At 46.9% G+C, this 19,057-nt stretch overlaps 1 long non-coding RNA gene across 2 annotated transcripts in view; it reads right to left on the bottom strand.

The window, feature by feature from the left end:
- The window catches only part of LOC143824267 (uncharacterized), a 29,085-nt gene extending 10,674 nt beyond the window's left edge, over nucleotides 1–18,411 (bottom strand). Inside the window, exons 1-2 of one of the 2 annotated variants that reach the window (XR_013226744.1) lie at nucleotides 17,974–18,411; nucleotides 7,702–7,796 (exon numbers count right to left, since the gene is read on the bottom strand). This is a non-coding gene — a long non-coding RNA (uncharacterized LOC143824267). Of the gene's footprint in view, nucleotides 1–7,701; nucleotides 7,838–17,973 lie in introns of both variants that reach the window. The other variant, XR_013226743.1, reaches the window with a different exon arrangement.
- Nucleotides 18,412–19,057: the final 646 nt, after the last annotated feature.

The raw sequence follows: 19,057 nt of genomic DNA on the forward strand, positions 1-19,057 counted from the left end.
TGCGTAGTTCAGTGAAGCTATGAGCTATGCCGTGCAGGGCCACCCAAGACGGACAGGTCATAGCTGAGAGCTCTGACAAAAGGTGATCCACTGGAGAAGGAAATGGCAAACCACTCCAGTATCTTTGCCATGAAAACTCTATGGACAGTTCCAATAGGCATAACGATATGACGCTGGAAGATGAGCCCCTCAGGTCGGAAGGTGTCCAATATGCTACTGGGGATGAGCAGACGGCTAGTACGAGTAGCGCCAGAATGAATGAAGCGGCTGGGCCAAAGCCGAAAGGACGCTCAGTTGTGGAAGTAACTGGTGGCGAAAAGACAGTCCGATGCTGTAAAGATTTTTATTCCATAGGAACCTGGAACGTCAGATCCATGAATCAAGGCAAGCTGGACGTGGTTAAACAAGAAATGACAAGACTGAACATCGACATTTTAGGAATCAGTGAACTAAAATGGACAGGAATGGGTGAATTTAATTCAGATGACCATCAGGTATACTACTGTGGACAAGAATCTCGCAGAAGAAATGGAGTAGCCTTCATAATCAATAAGCGAGTAGGAAAAGCAGTCTTGGGATACAATCCCCAAAATGACAGAATGATCTCAGTTCGAATCCAAGGCAAACCATTCAACATCACAGTGATCCAGGTCTACGCCCCAACCACTGCTGCTGAAGAGGATGAAGTTGATCAGTTCTATGAAGCCCTACAACACCTTCTAGAAGCAACGCCCAAAAATGATGTGCTTATCATCATGGGGGATTGGAATGCTAAAGTAGGAAGCCAAAAGATAACCGGGATAACAGGCAAGTTTGGCCTTGGAGTACAAAATGAAGCAGGGCACAGGCTGGTAGAATTTTGTCAAGAGAATACAATGGTCATAGCAAACACTCTTTTCCAGCAACCCAAGAGACGACTCTACACATGGACATCACCAGACGGTCAACACAGAAATCAGATTGACTATGTGCTCTGCAGCCAAAGATGGAAAAGTTCTATCCAGTCAATAAAAACAAGACCAGGAGCTGATTGTGGTTCAGATCATGAGCTTCTTGTTGCAAAATTTAGGCTTAAATTGAAGAAAGTAGGGAAAAGCACTAGGCCACTCAGGTATGAACTAAATCATATCCCCGACGAATACACAGTGGAGGTGACAAATAGATTTAAGGAATTAGATCTGATAGACAGAGTGCCTGAAGAACTATGGATGGAGGTTCGCAACATTGTACAAGAGGTAGCAACTAAAACCATCCCAAAGAAAAAGAAATGCAAGAAATCAAAATGGCTGTCTGAGGAAGCTTTACAAATAGCTAAGGAGAGAAGGGAAGTGAAAGGCAAGGGAGAAAGAGAAAGATACACCCAACTGAATGCAGAATTCCAGAGAAAAGCTAGAAGAGATAAGAATGCCTTCTTAAATGAACAGTGCAAACAAATAGAAGAAAACAATAGAATCGGGAGGACCAGAGAACTTTTCAAGAAAATTGGAGATATGAAGAGAACGTTTTATGCAAAGATGGGTATGATAAGGGACCAAAATGGTAGGGACCTCACAGAAGCAGAAGAGATTAAACAAAGGTGGCAAAATTATACAGAAGAACTATACAAGAGCGAGCTTAACATCCCTGATGACCACAATGGGGTAGTGACTGACCTGGAGCCAGACATCCTGGAATGTGAAGTCAAATGGGCCTTAGGAAGTCTGAGTAACAATAAAGCTAGTGGTGGTGACAGCATTCCAGTTGAACTATTCAAAACCTTAAAGGACGATGCAGTAAAAGTGCTACACTCAATATGCCAGCAAATTTGGAAAACTCAACAATGGCCACAGGATTGGAAAAGGTCAGTTTACATTCCAATTCCAAAGAAGGGCAATGCCAAAGAATGTTCAAACTACCGCACCATTGCACTAATTTCTCATGCTAGCAAAGTTATGCTCAAAATCCTACAAGCTAGGCTCCAGCAATATGTGGACCGAGAACTTCCAGAAGTACAGGCAGAAAGTGAAGAGGAACTAAAGAGCCTGTTGATGCAGGTGAAGGAGGAGAGTGCAAAAGTTGGCTTGAAACTCAACATCAAGAAAACAAAGATCATGGCATCCGGCCCTCTCAATTCCTGGCAAATAGAAGGGGAAGAAATGGAGATAGTGACAGATTTTATTTTCCTGGGCTCCAAGATCACTGCAGATGGGGACTGCAGCAAAGAAATTAAAAGACGCTTGCTCCTGGGGAGGAAAGCTATGGCAAATCTAGACAGCATCCTAAAAAGCAGAGACATCACCCTGCCAACAAAAGTGCGTTTAGTCAAGGCTATGGTCTTCCCAGTTGCAATGTATGGCTGCGAAAGTTGGACCATAAGGAAGGCCGAGCGACAAAGAATTGAGGCTTTTGAACTCTGGTGCTGGAGAAGACTCTTGCGAGTCCCTTGGACTGCAAGGCGAACAAACCGGTCAGTCCTAGAGGAGATCAGCCCTGACTGCTCTTTAGAAGGCCAGATCCTGAAGATGAAACTCAAATATTTTGGCCACCTCATGAGAAGGAAGGACTCCCTGGAGAAGAGCCTAATGCTGGGAGCAATCGAGGGCAAAAGAAGAAGGGGACGACAGAGAATGAGGTGGCTGGATGGAGTCACTGAAGCAGTAGGTGCAAACTTAAATGGACTCCAGGGAATGGTAGAGGACAGGAAGGCCTGGAGGATCATTGTCCATGGGGTCGCGATTGGTCGGACACGACTTCGCACATAACAACAACAAGAGAGAATCATAGAGGAGAGATCTATCAGAACCTCAATATTCAGGGGCTGTCAATCTCCAAATCCCAGGAGGCAATATTACGGGAAGGCCCTATCACTGGTCATCCAGAGGAACTGATTGAATCATAGAGTTGGGAAGGGGCCATACAGGCCATCCAGTCCAACCCCCTGCTCAATGCAGGATCAGCCAAAACATTCCTGACACCCAGGCACTGCTTGAAGACTGCCACTGAGGGGGAGCTCACCACCCCTTTAGGCAGGCTATTCAACTGCTGAACTAATCTGACTGTAAATCCCCCCCCCCCCCGTATCTAACTGGTACCATTACTGTGGATCCTATCCTCTGCTGCTAACAGGAACCTTTCCTTGCCCTCCTCCAAAAGACCACCTTTCAAATACTTCAAGAGAGCCATCCTGCACCCTCTCAACCTCCTCTTCTCCAGGCTGAACATTCCCAAGTCCCTCAGCCCTTCCTCATAGGAATTGGTCCTCAGGCCCTGGGTCATCCTTGTCATTGTCCTCTGAACCATCTCGATTTTGTCCATGTCCTTTTTGGAGTGAGGCCTTCAGAACTGCACACAATACTCCAGGTGTGGCCTGGCCAATGCAGTAGACAGCGGGAATATGACATCTTGCAATTTTGATGTGGTGCCTTTGTTAATACAGCCCAGGGCAGAGTCTGCACTTACTTTCTTTATTCCATTGTCAATCCTGTTGAATTCAGATCGATTTGAACTCGGGTCTTCCTCTTCCCCCCCCCCATTGAAACAGGAAAGTGTTCTGCACATGGCTAGGGTAGTTCAGAAGGGGGGGGGGGAGCCAAGCCTCTTTCTTTCTTTTCTTGAAGAGGGGGAAGGAGCCAAGCAGGGAGCCTCTTTCTTTTCTTGGAGGGTGGGGAGAGGATCAAAAAAGGCAGAGAAGGGAGAAAAAATCCAGGACCGACAGAAGTTGAGAGAAACTAGGAGCTTCTCCTTTAAGGCAAGCTTGTCACATGAGCAGGTGTGGCCTATCAGAGGTTCTCTACCAGGAGCTTGCTTTCCCAATCCGGATTTGAAAAATATTGAAGGTTAAAAGCACTCTAAGATATCGCACAATAAAGGTAGGGTCACTCCAGATCAATCCTTCTTGCTGCAGAAGGAAAATTAAATCGCCCAAAATCCAAACAGAAATCGCATTCTGTGTAGAGGGCAGGGACTGAATCGACATGGGATTGGAATAAAAGCTCCGTGCAGTTTACACCTGGGACTGCATTTGCCTTCTTTACTGCTGCATCACACTGCCTGCTTATGTTTAGCTTACAGCCCACAAGGACCTGAAGAACCTGTTCACATATACCGCTACGCAGGAGTGTATCTCCTATCCAGTGTGCATGAGTCTCATTTGTGCAACTCAAATGTATAACTCTGCACGTCTCCTTATTGAATTGCATCTTGTTCTCACTTGCCCACTTTTCCAGCATGTCCAGATCTTGTTGAGCTCTATTTGTATCTTTTGGGGACTTTGCTACTTCTCCAAATTGGGTGTTATCTGCAGATTTAATGAGGAAGAAGAAGAGTCGGTTCTTATATGCCGCTTTTCTCTACCCGAAGGAGTCTCAAAGTGACTTACATTCGCCTTCCCTTTCCTCTCCCCACCACAGACACCCTGTGAGGGAGGTGAGGCTGAGAGAGCCCTGATACCACTGCTCAGTCAAAACAGTTTTATTAGTGCTGTGACGAGCCCAAGGTCACCCAGCTGGCTGCATGTGGGGGAATGCAGAATCGAACCTAGCATGCCAAATTAGAAGTCCGTACTCCTAACCACTGCACCAAGCTGGCTCTCCACCCCTTCATCCAGATCATTCGTGAAAACGTTGAACAGTGCTGGACCCAGTACCAAGCCCCATGGCACCCCACTTTTCACCTCATTCCACTCTGATGCAATACCACTGTCCACTACTCTATGGGTGTGGTTTTCTAACCAGGTTGTGACAGGATGCTAGACGAGATGGACGACTGAGCTGATCCAACAGGGCTCTTCTTATGTTTGGACCTCACACGCAATATCAGAAGAGTTTATGTCAAGAGTATTTCATTTCAGAGTGTGGCTTGATTTCCTCTCATCAGTGCACACACGCGCATGCATCGGACAGACCTTTCAAAGGAGACTTGTGATTTCTAACTGATGGGTCTCCTCAGACCCGATCCTAACCCAGTCTTCCAAATCTGATACTGGAGAGATTGCTCAGCTTTGGAAATAATGAGATCAGAATACAAATCTACTCGGCTCACAACACCTGGACGTATTCCAGGGAGAACTTTGTTGTCCAAAACAGTCCTTGCGCTCATAACTCTTAAGTCCAGAATATTATGAGGGTATGCTCTCCTTTCGCACCTGTGTGGCATGCGTGTCTCCAGTCAGGTGCTCCAAAAGGTAGCCATTATATTGGTATGTGCCTGCTGATTGCTGAAAGCAATTTGGGAATTGCAGTAGAAGTAAGTGAGGCATAGAATAATAAATTTGCTCCTGCCTTCTGAATCTCCTCTGTCCAGGAATGCTCAAGTTAGGAAATCTCATGTACCGCTCAAGAGCAGAGTGTGAAAATGTGTCACACACATGTTTGGCCATGAGGGTGGGGAGGGAAATTTAGCACTACCGTTATGAAATCACCCCACCCTCACGGACAAGCAAGCCATAAAGCCAATACATTGAATAACGTTTGGCAATGAAAGCCGCAAGTACAAAATGTATAAATGCAGACCTCTGAAAATTTCAAAATCCTAGCCTTTTGAGCCTCTCTACATTTATTTATTTAAGGCATTTTTAGCTTGCCTTCCCCACTGAAAGGATGCCAGGGTAGTCGGTGTTACTACAAACATTTTGAGAAGCAGAAAAAGCGATGGTTCTTATATGCCGCTTTTCGCTACCCGAAGGAGTTTCAAAGCAGCTTACAATCGCCTTCTCTTCCCTCTCCCCACAACAGAGACCCTGTGAGGGAGGTGAGGCTGAGAGAGCCCTGATATTACTGAAGAAGAGTTGGTTCTTATATGCCACTTTTCTCTACTGTATAGCAGGTGAAGCTGAGAGAGCCCTGATATTAGTGCTAGAATCCCGAGCGAACCCCTGCACACCTTGCAGGTGGACCCCCACCTCCCCACAATTTTGTCTCTTCTCAGGGGACAGTTTGGAGTGGCTCTGTAGTGAAGAAATGGGGAACTGCAGTCACCCATGTTGCTCCTCCTCTTTTTAGAAAGGGGAGAAATGAGGGGGCTAGGCACTTGATCGGGGTGTGTGGAAGAAGACAGGGACCAAAAGAGCAGGAAAGAGACAGGCAGTGAGTAGCCCTGAGTCCACTGCTGGCCAAGAGACACGGGTGCTCCAAGGCGAAGAGAATTCCAGTGAAATAGCCCTAGTTGAGCATGCCATTTCAATGAACAATGATCAAAGTGACAGATGCATGCTGCGCATAAGTTTCCAGCCTCCTTCATACCATGCTAATCTAAATAGTCTACGCCCAGTTTGCAAGCTACCAAGTATAGAATCACGGAATCATAGAGTTGGAAGGGGCCAGACAGGCCATCTAGTCCAACCCCCTGCTCAACGCAGGATCAGCCCTAACCATCCTAAAGCAGTACATCTTCCTCTTGCCTTTCTCGTGCCCAGCAGGGTAAAAAAAGAGAAAAGACCTTCCCCAGTTGTCTATTCTCTGAATTCAGGGCCTTTATCAGCTTTCCAGCACTTCCAAATGTTGCCAGCTCCGGTTTGGGAAATCCTTGGCGATTTGGGGCGGAGCCTAGAGAGGAGCGGGAGCTCAGCAGGAAGTGGGATGTACCACAATGGGTTCCATGCTCCAAAGCAGTCATTGTTCCCAGGGGGACTGATCTCTGTCGTCTGGAGGTCAGCTGTAATTTTGGGAGACCTCCAGCCCCAAGCACTTCCGGACAGGGTCGGCTGGGGTTGTTAAGCCAAGTACTTCCTGATAGGGTCAGCTAGGGTTGCCATCTGCCTGGAGCAGGAGGGGGGGGATGTCCTGTTTCTGTAATAGAAGCTTCATGGGATTTCATTTCCCATTTTACCTCTAAGCCAGGGGTGGCCAATTTGTGGTGCCCCAGATGTCCATGGACTACAATTCCCATGAGCCCCTGCCCCTGCTCATAGGAATTGTAGTCCATGGAAGTCTAGGGAGCCACAGTTTGGCCTCTCCTGCTGTAAGCCATGGAAGGCTGCAGAGGCTCATGGGAATTATCTCTACGCACATAATGTTATGGAAAGGACATAAACGGGCTGACCTGCTGGGGGTGGCGGGCAATAAATCCATAACAACAACAACAACAACTTTCCCAACCAGGTTGTACAGCCCTAATACCAGCTCAAACTCTACTTGGCAACATGGTCTTGAATTTTGGCTCCTGATCCCTGATTGTTTTCTGGTGCACCTGCAGAGCAATGTCCTGGCTTTTCCAGGCTGGCCCAAGCATGTCCGTTATCATATCCCAACACCCACACATTCGTGTGACCCGATTTAGGAACTGGTGGGAGTCAGGCCTGCTTGAACGTGACTCCTTGGACTGGCCAAGCCTCTGGAGCAGGCTGTTCATTCCCCCAAATAAAAAGGAATCCGAAAATAAAGACATCATCCTAATGCAAGTAATAAGAATTGGGATTTCTACTTTTCCTCCTCCTCCTCCTCCTCCTCCTCCCCCATCCCTCCCAGTCTATTGGCAGCATCAATCAATACTGATTCGTTTCGGGGAAGGGGATCTGCAAGCCATTTGCGAACACTCCGCGAGCTGTCCCGCTACCACGGCCGGCAGCTGCAGCCTGCATGTCACTGGGGGGTTTGAAGTCAACCCACCCACACAACTCGGGGGGAATCATCGAGGACAAGCTGCAGGTGCTGTGGATATTTTCATTTCATATCCATTCTTGCAGCTCAGCACATTTGGTAATGTACGTGGTAAGCTGTTACTTACATGCCTCCCGGGGGATTGCGGCCAGATGCCGAAAGGAAAGCAGCCACTGCAGATAGCGCCGGGTCTCCTCCTTGCAGCTTGTGGTCTTCGGATGGCTGAAAAACAAATCTGTTTTCTCAGCGTAAAAAAATGTGGCCTTTAAAAAAACACACACACAAAGAAAGACATTTTGTTGACACTAAGTCATGATAAATATTTCCAGAAATTACTTGTTCCACATACATTACGGAGCGATTTCGCTGGATGGGGACCCTCTGGGAGATTCGGGGAAACTTAATGATTACGCCAAGAAATTAATATCGCAGTGTTGTTAACGGAGAGGTCAAGAAAGTCCACGGTGACAGCGAGACGAGATATTTTTGAAACACTAACTAAAGGGAAGCCAATTAACTCTTTCCACTGGGAATGGTAAACTATTTAAAGCTAGGAGGGAATATAGCTAAAGGTCAGGGTGCTCAGGACCCAGTTCCTGATAAAGGTGTGCAATAAGAGAAGAGGTTTATGCCCCTCTTGTCTTGTCTGTGCCTTCAGGAGTATGGAAGGCCACAAACCAGCTATTATGAACTCAAGTGCATCATGATTTTTGGCTGGCTTGTGGTTTGTGAAGCAGTGCTCGTGAGCTGAAGAATTGCCACAGACTTTTCATGAATTTGGATACAGTTTGTGGCCCATTCATAGCAGTATGTGAAGAGATGCTGTTTGGTTTAAATGGTTGGGGGCTACTTAACTCCCTGCTTTCTGCTCTTCATGAAAAGCTGCAGGGAGCAGCAAGCAGGGGTTTAAATGGTTCCCAACCTTTTCATCCCCTACTTTGGGGTCACTCCCAAAAGCAGCAAAGAGCAGAAAAGCAGGGGTGAAATAGACCAGCCATTTAACCCCCTGCTTTCTGCTCCCTGTGAAAAAAAGGGAGGAGCAGAAAGCTGTGCTTTAAATGGCTTCCAGCCACTTAAACCAAACAGCTAAGCAGCTGTCACTCAGCTGTTTGGTTTAAATGCCCCCCTCTACTCTCTGCTTCCCACAGCTTAGTGAGGAACAGAAAGCAGGGTTTAAGATTTAAATGACTAAAGAACCAATATAAATAAGTCAGTTTGCAAACCAGCCCCCAGGTTCATGGTCCACTTCATGGTCCAGCCATGAACCAAAATTAACAGCAGATATACAATTCATGCCCATTCCTATTGAATCAAAGCATCTTATAATTGCCTTTCCCTTCCTCTCCCCATGAAAGGGACCTTGTAAGGTAGATGGGGCTGTAAGAATTCTGAGATAACTGTTAGTGGCTCAAGGTCACTCAGCAAACTGATCTATTTGCTTCTGTAATGATCTCATACTACTGGAAATGGATGCCTTTTGAAGAGACAGCAAGAGTCAAATTTTCATTTCATGTGCGGTGATGGTAGTGATCAAAATCAGGACAGGGCTAAATGTTGCCTACAGGTAGGTATGCCAATCCTGGCTTGAGAAATTCCTGAACATTTGCGGGTGACAACCAGATAGAGGTGAATTTGGGAGAAAAAAGGATCAGTGGCCATATGCTGTTATGGAATCCACCCTTCAAAGTAGCCATTTCCTCCTGGAGAACTGCAAGACCCACCTGGAGACTGACAACTCTACCTGCTAAGCCAGTGAGGGCCAATCAGTTCAAATAGTATGCAGATGACTCACTCTCTACCTGATTGCCCCTCCCCTGGAAATTTACCCCATTAGATGATGGCTTTCAGTCAGGAATGGCCCACCCTGGTACTTTAGCCCCAATCGGGAGAAAGCCCTCAGGCAGGGCTCTAATAAGGGATGTCTAGTAAGGATTCAGCTCTCCACATCTACGTTCCTGTCAGTTTCAGAGGTTTGCTGGATGGAAGAGGAGGCAGCCTCAGAGCATGCCCTGTTGCCAGTAAGTTGACCTGGCCTCTTGGTCTTTTTAAACTCAGAGGATATGTTGGTGGGGGGGGGGGTGGGGTGACCTGCCTTCTGGGGCAGCCTCTGTGTGCCTTCTGAAGTGGGGGCTGCAGGAGGCCCAGAAATGCCCCCCACTGGCTTTCTGGGACCTAGAGTGGCTAGGAAAAGCTTCTATCTTGGGAATGTTTACTCATGAGTAAGTCAAGGTTCTCAGCAGGAATAGCCTGCCCTTGTAGTTTAGCCCCAATCAGGAGGAAGCTCACAGACAGGAAAGGCTAATAAGTGATCAGCTCTCCGCCTCCAACTTCCTGCCAGTTTCAGAAGGTTGTTGGGTGAAACAGGAGGCAGACTCAGAGCATGCCCTGCTGCCAGTACGTTTACCTGGCCTCCTGACCTCTTTCAACTCAGAGAACATAGGGGGGCGGAGCTAACTGCCTCCTGACGTAGCCTTTGCACACCTTCTGGAATAAGGGCTGTGGGAGGCCCCAAAAGAGTCCTGCCAGCTCTCTGGGACCCAGGGCAGCCAGGAAAAGCCCCTGCGCTAGGAGTATTTATTAATTTATGGTAATTGTTCAGGAAGAGAAGGAGAGCTTTTCTGCACATCGGTCAAAATAGCAGCACATGTCCTGCATGCAAATGTGTGCTACTATATCGTGCCTCATTGACACTCCTCACCTTCAAGCTGTCTCACCATTTCCAGCTGCCTTTTTGCGTGTTTTACCCTCTGCAGTAGGAGTTGGAAAAGGCAGAAGAGGGAGACATGCCTCACAGCAGACTGTCACTCACAGTAGGCAACCAATCCCTACCCGGTATATCACAGCAGCCTGTCACTCACTTATACACCACTTTTTCTCTACCTGAAGGAATCTCAAAGTGGTTTACAGTCGCCTTCCCTTTCCTTTCCCCACAACAAATACCCTGTGAGCCCTGATATTACTGCTCGGTCAGAACAGCTTTATCAGTGCCATGGTGAGCCCAAGGTCACCCAGCTGGCTGCATGTGGGGGAATGCAGAATCAAACCTGGCTCCTAACCATTACACCAAGCTGGCTCTAAAACTGCAGTAACATTATTAAACTAAACCCCTTCATTTAACATCAACCAAATATTTCCGCATTCTACTGGTAATATAACAGAACTTTGCCACTGTATAAGAAACAGAACAATCTTTATCTGCAAGTAAGACGTTATCTAACAGATCATCTGCGTCTCTAGAAAACCGCAGTAACAAAGATGAAATTAGACTACTTCTGATATCCCGGTAAAAATTACAATGTGGTAGAATATGAGTAATCGATTCGATTGCACCTGAACTTCATAGACACGTGAACTTCATAGACACATGCTGAAATCTTCTGCTGAGCAGTGCTGATGGAAATGTATTGAAAGGAGCCCCCCAAAAAGCCCACTGGAATTTAGGGTGATATGCAATGGAGTGGTAGAGACTTTAATAGCCTTTATGAGTTTGGAAGGAGGGTGATGTAATTGCTGTAAAATTTGGGCTGGAGGATCCTCATAGTTGGCCCTGGCACCCCATTCTGCACTAGCAGCAGGCTCCAAACTCTCTTCAACTATAGCTCCATGTAGAGTGTATTGCAGGGGTAGTCAAACTGCAGCCCTCCAGATGTCCATGGACTACAATTCCCATGAGCTCCTGCCAGCAAATGCTGGCAGGGGCTCATGGGAATTGTAGTCCATGGACATCTGGAGGGCCACAGTTTGACTACCCCTGGTGTATTGCAATGGTCCAGTCTAGATATAACTAAGACAGGTGTCACCATGGCTTGATAGGACTGAACCAGGAACGAGAACACTATAGAGTCTTGAACAGATGCAACCAGTGATTCCCTCGTGTGGTTCGTGGGGGCTACCAAAGTGCCTACCAGCCCACTCACTTCTTGAATCTTGAGGATAAAAATCTAGTCCGTTTTGAACGGAAGACTCACCTGATTGAGTGGTCTGGATTATCCGATTGCTGGTGTCTCGTAGTCATGCGCCCTTGGACTGATCATTGATAGAATCTTTGTTGGTGTAATAGTTAAGAGCGGCGTCTTCTAATCTCCACCTGCGGCCAGCAGGGTGACCTTGGCCTTGTCACATTCCTGGTAGTGCTGTTCTCACAAAACAGTCCTGTCAGGGCTCTCTCGCCCCCATCTACCTCACAGGTGTGAGGAGAGAGAAAGTGAGGAAGGGAAGGTGACTGTAAACTGCATTGAGATTCCTTCAGGTAGTGAAAAGCGGGGTATAAGAAAAAATGTTCTTCTCATGTCTCCAGATCAAGTTACGTCTTCTTGGGCCCCTATAGGAGCAAAACCTCCTTTTTCTTTCAAAACTAAAAATAAATAGTGTCTCTTCCTCAAAGCGAAAAGCCAGCCCCAGCTTTCCACCATCACTTCAGTGCAAGGAGGTGCTTTCAAAAAGTCTAAAGGTAAAGGTATCCCTTGTGCAAGCACCAAGTCATGTCTGACCCTTGGGGTGATGCCCTCCAGCGTTTTCATGGCAGACTCAATACGGGGTGGTTTGCCAGTGCCTTCCCCAGTCATGACCGTTTACCCCCCAGCAAGCTGGGTACTCATTTTACTGACCTCGGAAGGATGGAAGGCTGAGTCAACCTTGAGCCGGCTGCTGGGACTGAACTCCCAGCCTCATGGGCAAAGCTTTCTGACGGCTGCCTTACCACTCTGCGCCACAAGAGGCTCTCAAAAAGTCTAGGAAGCATTATATTTGAGGAGGAGCTTGGCTTGGAGGTTCCCCATATCTTCTGGAACCTCCCAGTGCTTTGTGATCTGCTCTGCGATGGTGGCAGCTGTTTTATGATTGCCCTGCCACCGTGCTGGCACTGACTGCCCTTTTTCGACATTCCCAAAGTGCCCGCAGGTTTGACAGAGTTGAAGACCCCGGATTTGGCGTTGCTGAATGGAGCTATTATCAACTTGTATCTTTCGCCTTTGAGGAACAAAAAGGAGAAACGGCAGCCTCCAACTGAAAATATGAAAACTAGTAATAATAGAGCAAATATCGCTAAGGATGCACATGTCAATCTTTGAGCCCCCCCCACCCCCACCTCCAAAGGACTTCTGAAAACACACCTGCTGCAGCAATGGCTCCAACCACAATAACCACATGAAACCCTTTGCTTAGTGTGCCGTATCACTTGTTGCCACTGGACGGCACAGGACATGGATTCTATGTTTTAAGACTTTTGCTGTCTCCTCTTATGCGCCATGCGCAAATCTCACATTGCCTTTCTGGTGATTCACACCAAACTAATCGCTTCGACACCCGAATCCCTTACATCGCTGTGTAAATCTGCCAGGCAGTCTAAACAAGAGTATTAAGATCACGCAAGGTTTGTACTTGACTGTCTTTGTTCTTTTTCACGGATACCTGTGCTGGTGAGGGGTCGGATCCTGTTATCCAATTCAAAGCCTATCAAAGTTGCCTCTTCCGCTTCCTCCTACCCCAGGATTTAGGTCAAAAGCCCAGTTGGTGTTTGCCTTGCTGACACGGCTGTGGGCTCCACATGGCAGCAGCAAAAGAGAGCAGGGGAGGATTCAAGCAGGTTCCACATGGAAACAGCAACCCATGAAACCCAAGATGCAATAAGTAGAAATAAGTCTGGAGCACAGGAGTGTGGTTTGAGTTGAACATTTTCCTCCATGTCCTCAATGGAGTTGTATACCACCATCTTTTCCCCTCAAGCACAAATCTCAGGTTTTCAATCTAATACGCCTGAATGAAGCTCAGTTTTGACTCAAAACACAGCACTGTTTCAGCAAAGAAGTTTATTTTGGAGCCTTGTTAGAACAGGACACATTTTAATGTCTTGTCTAGTCTTGAGATGTCGCCTGCTGCACCTCTGGCTGAGCCACCAGGAGGCGCTCTGGAGGCTGTAGCTGACCCAGGTGTGCTGCCCAGGCCAAGCACACGCCCAGCACCAGCCCAGTCCTCCAGATTAGGGGTAGTCAACCTGTGGTCCTCCAGATGTCCATGGATTACAATTCCCACGAGCCCCTTCCAGCATTTGCTGGCAGGGGCTCATGGGAATTGTAGTTCATGAACATCTGGAGGACCACAGGTTGACTACCACTGCTCCAGATGACAAGCAGCCGGGGCCCCACCAGCATTTCCCTGTCCGTCTGCCTAGACATTTTCAGTGTTTTGGTTTGCTATGGCAAAGCTCTGCTTGTTCTTGACTTCAGCTTTGGCTCTGTGCACCAACCCTGCCACATACAACCCTTATTTATTTATTTATAATTTGATTTCTATACCGCCATTCTCAGAAATTCTGGCTCATGGTGGTTTACAACATGTAAAAAACAATAAAAGTCAGAAAGAAAGAAACATGAGACATTACATATAGGGCACAAGACATGACATGATATATATGACATGAGACATGACATGACAAAGCCATACCGTGATCAAGTAGCTAGGGAGCAGAGTCAAGAGCCAAAGCCATGTCAGGAACCGGGAGTCAACCAAGCAGAGCTTTGCCATAGCGAACCAGAAGATGACATGACATCCCTGCCTTCCATTCCGTCATCACAAAAACCTGGGGAGCAAGGTTAACTTGAGAGTTGGAGAGTGGTCTATGTCCCCTCAGCAAGCTTCCTAGCCAGGTTGGGAGGGGATCTGATTCTAGGATTCTTCAGTCATAGGCTGACACCCTAGAAGAAGAAGAGTTGGCTTTTATACCCCACTTTTCACTGCCCAATGGAGTCTCAAGGCGGCTTACAATCACCTTCCCTTCCTCTCCCTGCAGCAGACACTCTGTGAACTAGGTGAGGCGGAGAGAACCCTGACAGGGCAGCTCTGTGAGAACAGCTCTAACAGAACTGTGACTAGCCCAAGGTCACCCCAGCTGGCTGCATGTGGAGGAGCAGGGAATCAGACCAGACTGGCCAGATTAGAAGCTACTGCTCCTAACCGCAGTGCCACACCGGCTCTGGGTACAATTCAAGGCATGGCCTCAAGCAGACCACATAGTCTGATGGCTCTCTCACAATGTCCAGCAGCTCCAGGTACAAGTGTATCATGGATATTGGAGGCCATTGCTTCTCCTTGTCACTTGTGTCTGTAACTTCCTCAATGTGGGTCCATCCATGCTTATTAAACAAGATCCAACAAGAATTTTATTGTTACATTTTTTTGCCATAGATATATGGGGGGACCAGAGCTTGTGAGGAAATGCTATCATTTTGCCACATTAATGTCTATCCCTAGAAAACCAGTGACAAGCATCTAAGAATACTGTCAGTTTATCCCAAGCACTCAACTCCCTATGGGAGCTTATTCGGCCGCTGATGCTGCTTCTACCACCCTCCCCATACAGGCTCAAGTTGTATGCAGATAACTCACTCCCTACCTGATTGCCCCGCCTCCTGGAAATATTCCCCCAATAGGAAATGGTCTTCAACCAGGTATCCCTGATGAGATCTCACTTCTGGTGTTTCTTGAAGGCTGAAGAATATTTCAGGGGGTTCTCCATGGTAAAAAAAAATTTTTTGTTGTTAGTTGCAAAGTTGTGTCCAACCCATCGCAACCCCATGGACAATGATCCTCCAGGCCTTCCTGTCCTCTACCATTCCTCGGAGTCCATTTAGAAAAGTTTAGATAAACTAACAGAGGCAGTAATTGAGAAACCCTCTGTACGTTCTTTGCCAATCAATGTTTTCATGTTTGATTGTAACATATAAGTGCTCTTGGTTTACTCTGATATTGTACCGAACTAAAGAACATACTGACTGAAAGGTTTTCAGTTCTTCAAGCAAATTTTGCTATCAATTAAATAGAATCATAGAATCATAGAGTTGGAAGGGGCCATACAGGCCATCTAGTCCAACCCCCTGCTCAATGCAGGATTAGCCCTAAGCATCCTAAAGCATCCAAGAAAAGTGTGTATCCAACCTTTGCTTGAAGACTTCCAGTGAGGGGGAGCTCACCACCTCCTTAGGCAGCCTATTCCACTGCTGAACTACTCTGACTGTGAAAAACTTTTTCCTGATATCTAGCCTGTATCGTTGTACTTGAAGTGTGGTCTGACCAGTGCCGTATACAATGGGACTATGACATCTTGTGATTTTGATGTGATGCCTCTGTTGATACAGCCCAAAATGGCATTTGCCTTTTTTACCGCTGCATCACACTGCCTGCTCATGTTTAGTTTACAATCTACAAGTACTCCAAGGTCTCATTCACACACAGTGTTACCTAGAAGCATATCCCCCATCCAGTAGGCATGCTTTTCACTTTTCTGACCCAGATGCAGAACTTTACACTTATCTTTATTAAATTGCATCTTGTTCTCATTTGCCCATTTTTCCATTGTGTTCAGATCTCGTTGAACTCTGTCTCTATCTTCCGGAGTATTTGCCAGTCCTCCCAGTTTGGTGTCATCTGCAAACTTGATGAGTAGTCCCTCCACCCCATCATCTAGATCATTAATAAATATGTTAAAAAGTACCGGGCCAAGCACCGAGCCCTGAGGTACCCCGCTACTCACCTCTCTCCAGTCTGATGAAACACCATTGACAACAACTCTTTGAGTGCGGTTCTCTAACCAATTCCCTATCCACCTGACTATCTGAAAATCCAGATTGCAGTCCTTCAATTTATCCATCAGAACATCATGGGGAACCTTGTCAAAAGCTTTACTAAAATCCAAGTAAATGACATCAACCGAATTTCCCCGATCCAGCAAACCTGTTACTTGGTCAAAAAAGGAAACCAGGTTGGTCTGGCAGGACCTGTTGGAGACAAATCCATGCTGACTTCCTTGGATCACCAAATTGTCCTCCAGATGTTTGCAGATCGCTCCCTTTAATATCTGCTCCATTATCTTCCCCACAACAGAGGTCAGACTCACTGGTCTGTAGTTTCCCGGGTCATCCTTCCTCCCTTTTTTGAAGATCGGAATAACATTTGCTCTCTTCCAGTCCCCCGGGACATCTCCAGTCCTTAAAGAGGTTCCAAAGATGATGGACAAGGGCTGTGCAAGTTCTCTGGAAAGTTCTTTGAGTACTCTCGGGTGCATTTCATCCGGACCAGGGGATTTGAACTCATCCAGTGCAGCTAAATGCCTCTCGACAACCTCTCTATCCATGTTAACCTGCCACCCAGACACTGTCCTTTGGCTATGGCCATCTTTAGATATGCCTAAACACTTTGACCTGTGGGAAAAAACAGATGTAAAATAGGCACTAAGCCTTTCTGCTTTCTCTGCATCTTCCGTTAGAATATAACGGAATATAAAACGGAATATAAAATATTTTCATTGAAAGAAGAAACTGTGACAAGTTTATGAGTTATTTGATGATGTTTATTGTTATTAGCCATAACTGCCACACAGCATTTCTCTTTGTTTCCCACCTGGAGCTTGGCATCCCTGCACCTCCATGGAATCCAAAGCCAAAGACTCCCCCCTCCCAAAGTGTCCCCCCCTTTTCTCCAGGGGGACTGATCTCTGTTGGAAGGAAATGACCTGCCATTCCAGCAAATCCCCAGGTCCCAACCTCTCTATCACAGAGTTCTCCTCTCTGAAGCAGGAGCCTGGAGATGAATTGTCATTGCAGAGTCCCCCCTCCAAAAAATAGCCATTTTCCCCTGGGGAACTGATCTCTGTAGTCTGCAGATGACCTCCAATTCCAGGAGATTTCCAGGCCATACCTGGAGGTTGACAACCCCTGGGTCAGAAATGTTCCTTGAGGTTTGGAGATGGGGAGCCTAGGAGTGGGCAGGAGCTTTTACCATGTAGCCAGCCTCCAGGAAGGCTACAGTGCAGGTGTGCATCCTGGTGCCCGTTGTTTCCCTGGGTGCCACAGGCTTTGCCTCTAGTCAATCCTAAACATAAACATTACAACATTACAAGCTTTAAAAATCACATCTTCCATCTAGTACCGTCATCTGCCCTTCTCTATGATGAAGACAGAGCTCATAATCTTTCTAAGGAAACCAATATCTTGCTCATGAGAAGCTTCCACTTGGCATACTTAGCTGTATCGTGCTACCCCAACCCCACCAAATTAGCATTAAGGCACGATACAGCCAAATAAAGAGCCCTTCTAGCCCTATCTCCGTGATACAGAAGGCCAGCAACTGGAGCACTGGCATCCAGCATCTCATGGAGTTCTTCATATAAACTTATACACATGATCCTAACAAAGTGAAAATTGCTAGGGATTAAGGATCAATTACCCCTGACCAGCTGTGTTTACAGTTTCTGTCACATTGGGTGGCATGCCCACAGCTTCTAGGTTTAACTAAGCATGTGAAGAGGCCCCCTAGACTGGAACCACCAAGGTTTTGCTTACTTTTTGTCTTCGAGGCCTGTTATTTCATTATCCAAACATCATAATATACATCAAATCAAACTGACCTGAGTGTTTTCATGTGGCAGTGGGTACGGGCTGAAGGCACATGGAAGAGGCACGCTGCTGAATCGAGGCAGGCTTGCGCTGCATGCTGGACGAGAGGAAGGGCATAAACCATCAAGGCCCAAAGGTTTTGTTGAATGAGGATGATGGATGAGGAGGCAGTTTCCACCCTCAAGGTGAAGACGAAGATAACAGGGAAAAAACAGAGGTGCAGAGAGTGCTCCTGGCTCACCTTTCCAGCAACTGGATCATCGCTGTGTGTTGGGCAGTGAAGTTGTGACCCTGTTAATTAATGTCCTCCAGCATGTTCAATCATTAACGTCAGGTCTTGCAAACTCTGAATTATGGTCCGCGATTTAACCTTTCGCTGGCCCACTCTCCTGCCAACAACGGCTATCCCACCTGCCACAGCCGCCTCCTCCAGTTGGACAAAGCTATGAAGATGCCTACAAGTCGGTCAAGGTTGGGTTCTGCTACGCAGGTGCCAAGGCAGCATGAATGGCAAGAGAGTCAGTGCTTTAGACACATCGATGATCACTTTATTGAGCTTAGGAGATACATGCCTCTTCTTCAGCCAGCATGGTAGTAGTTCAGAGGGGTGGACTATAATCTGGAGAACTGGGCTTGATTTCCCCACTTTTCCATGGGCTGAGTGACCCTGAGCCAGTCACAGTTCTTAGAGCTGTTCTTTCAGTGCAGTTCTCTTAGAGCTCTCTCAGCCCCACCTACCTTACAGGGTGTCTATTGTGGGGAGAGGAAGGGAAAATTGTTGGTAAGCGGCTTCGGGACTCCTTCAGGTAGTGAAATGTGGCCGATACAAACACAGCTGCTGCTGCTGCTCTTTCTCTTCCTGTTCAATAAGTAAGATGATTTAGTTCTTGGATGGGGAAAAGCAGTCGCAATTTGCAACAAGAAGCCACTGTTGTGCAAAACAGAAGGATACAGCTCCATGCTTGAGCTGAACGTCATTTGGAAACGTCAGTCCAATCCAATCAGGAGCTTACCTTGCGTCGCATCAGAGTTCAAAGAAGGTACACTCACCTGGTGAATAAACTGCTGCAAAGTTCTTAACACACCAAGGTGTAA

Source organism: Paroedura picta, chromosome 1 (genome assembly GCF_049243985.1).
Source record: "Paroedura picta isolate Pp20150507F chromosome 1, Ppicta_v3.0, whole genome shotgun sequence".
NCBI classification, from domain to species: domain Eukaryota; kingdom Metazoa; phylum Chordata; class Lepidosauria; order Squamata; family Gekkonidae; genus Paroedura; species Paroedura picta.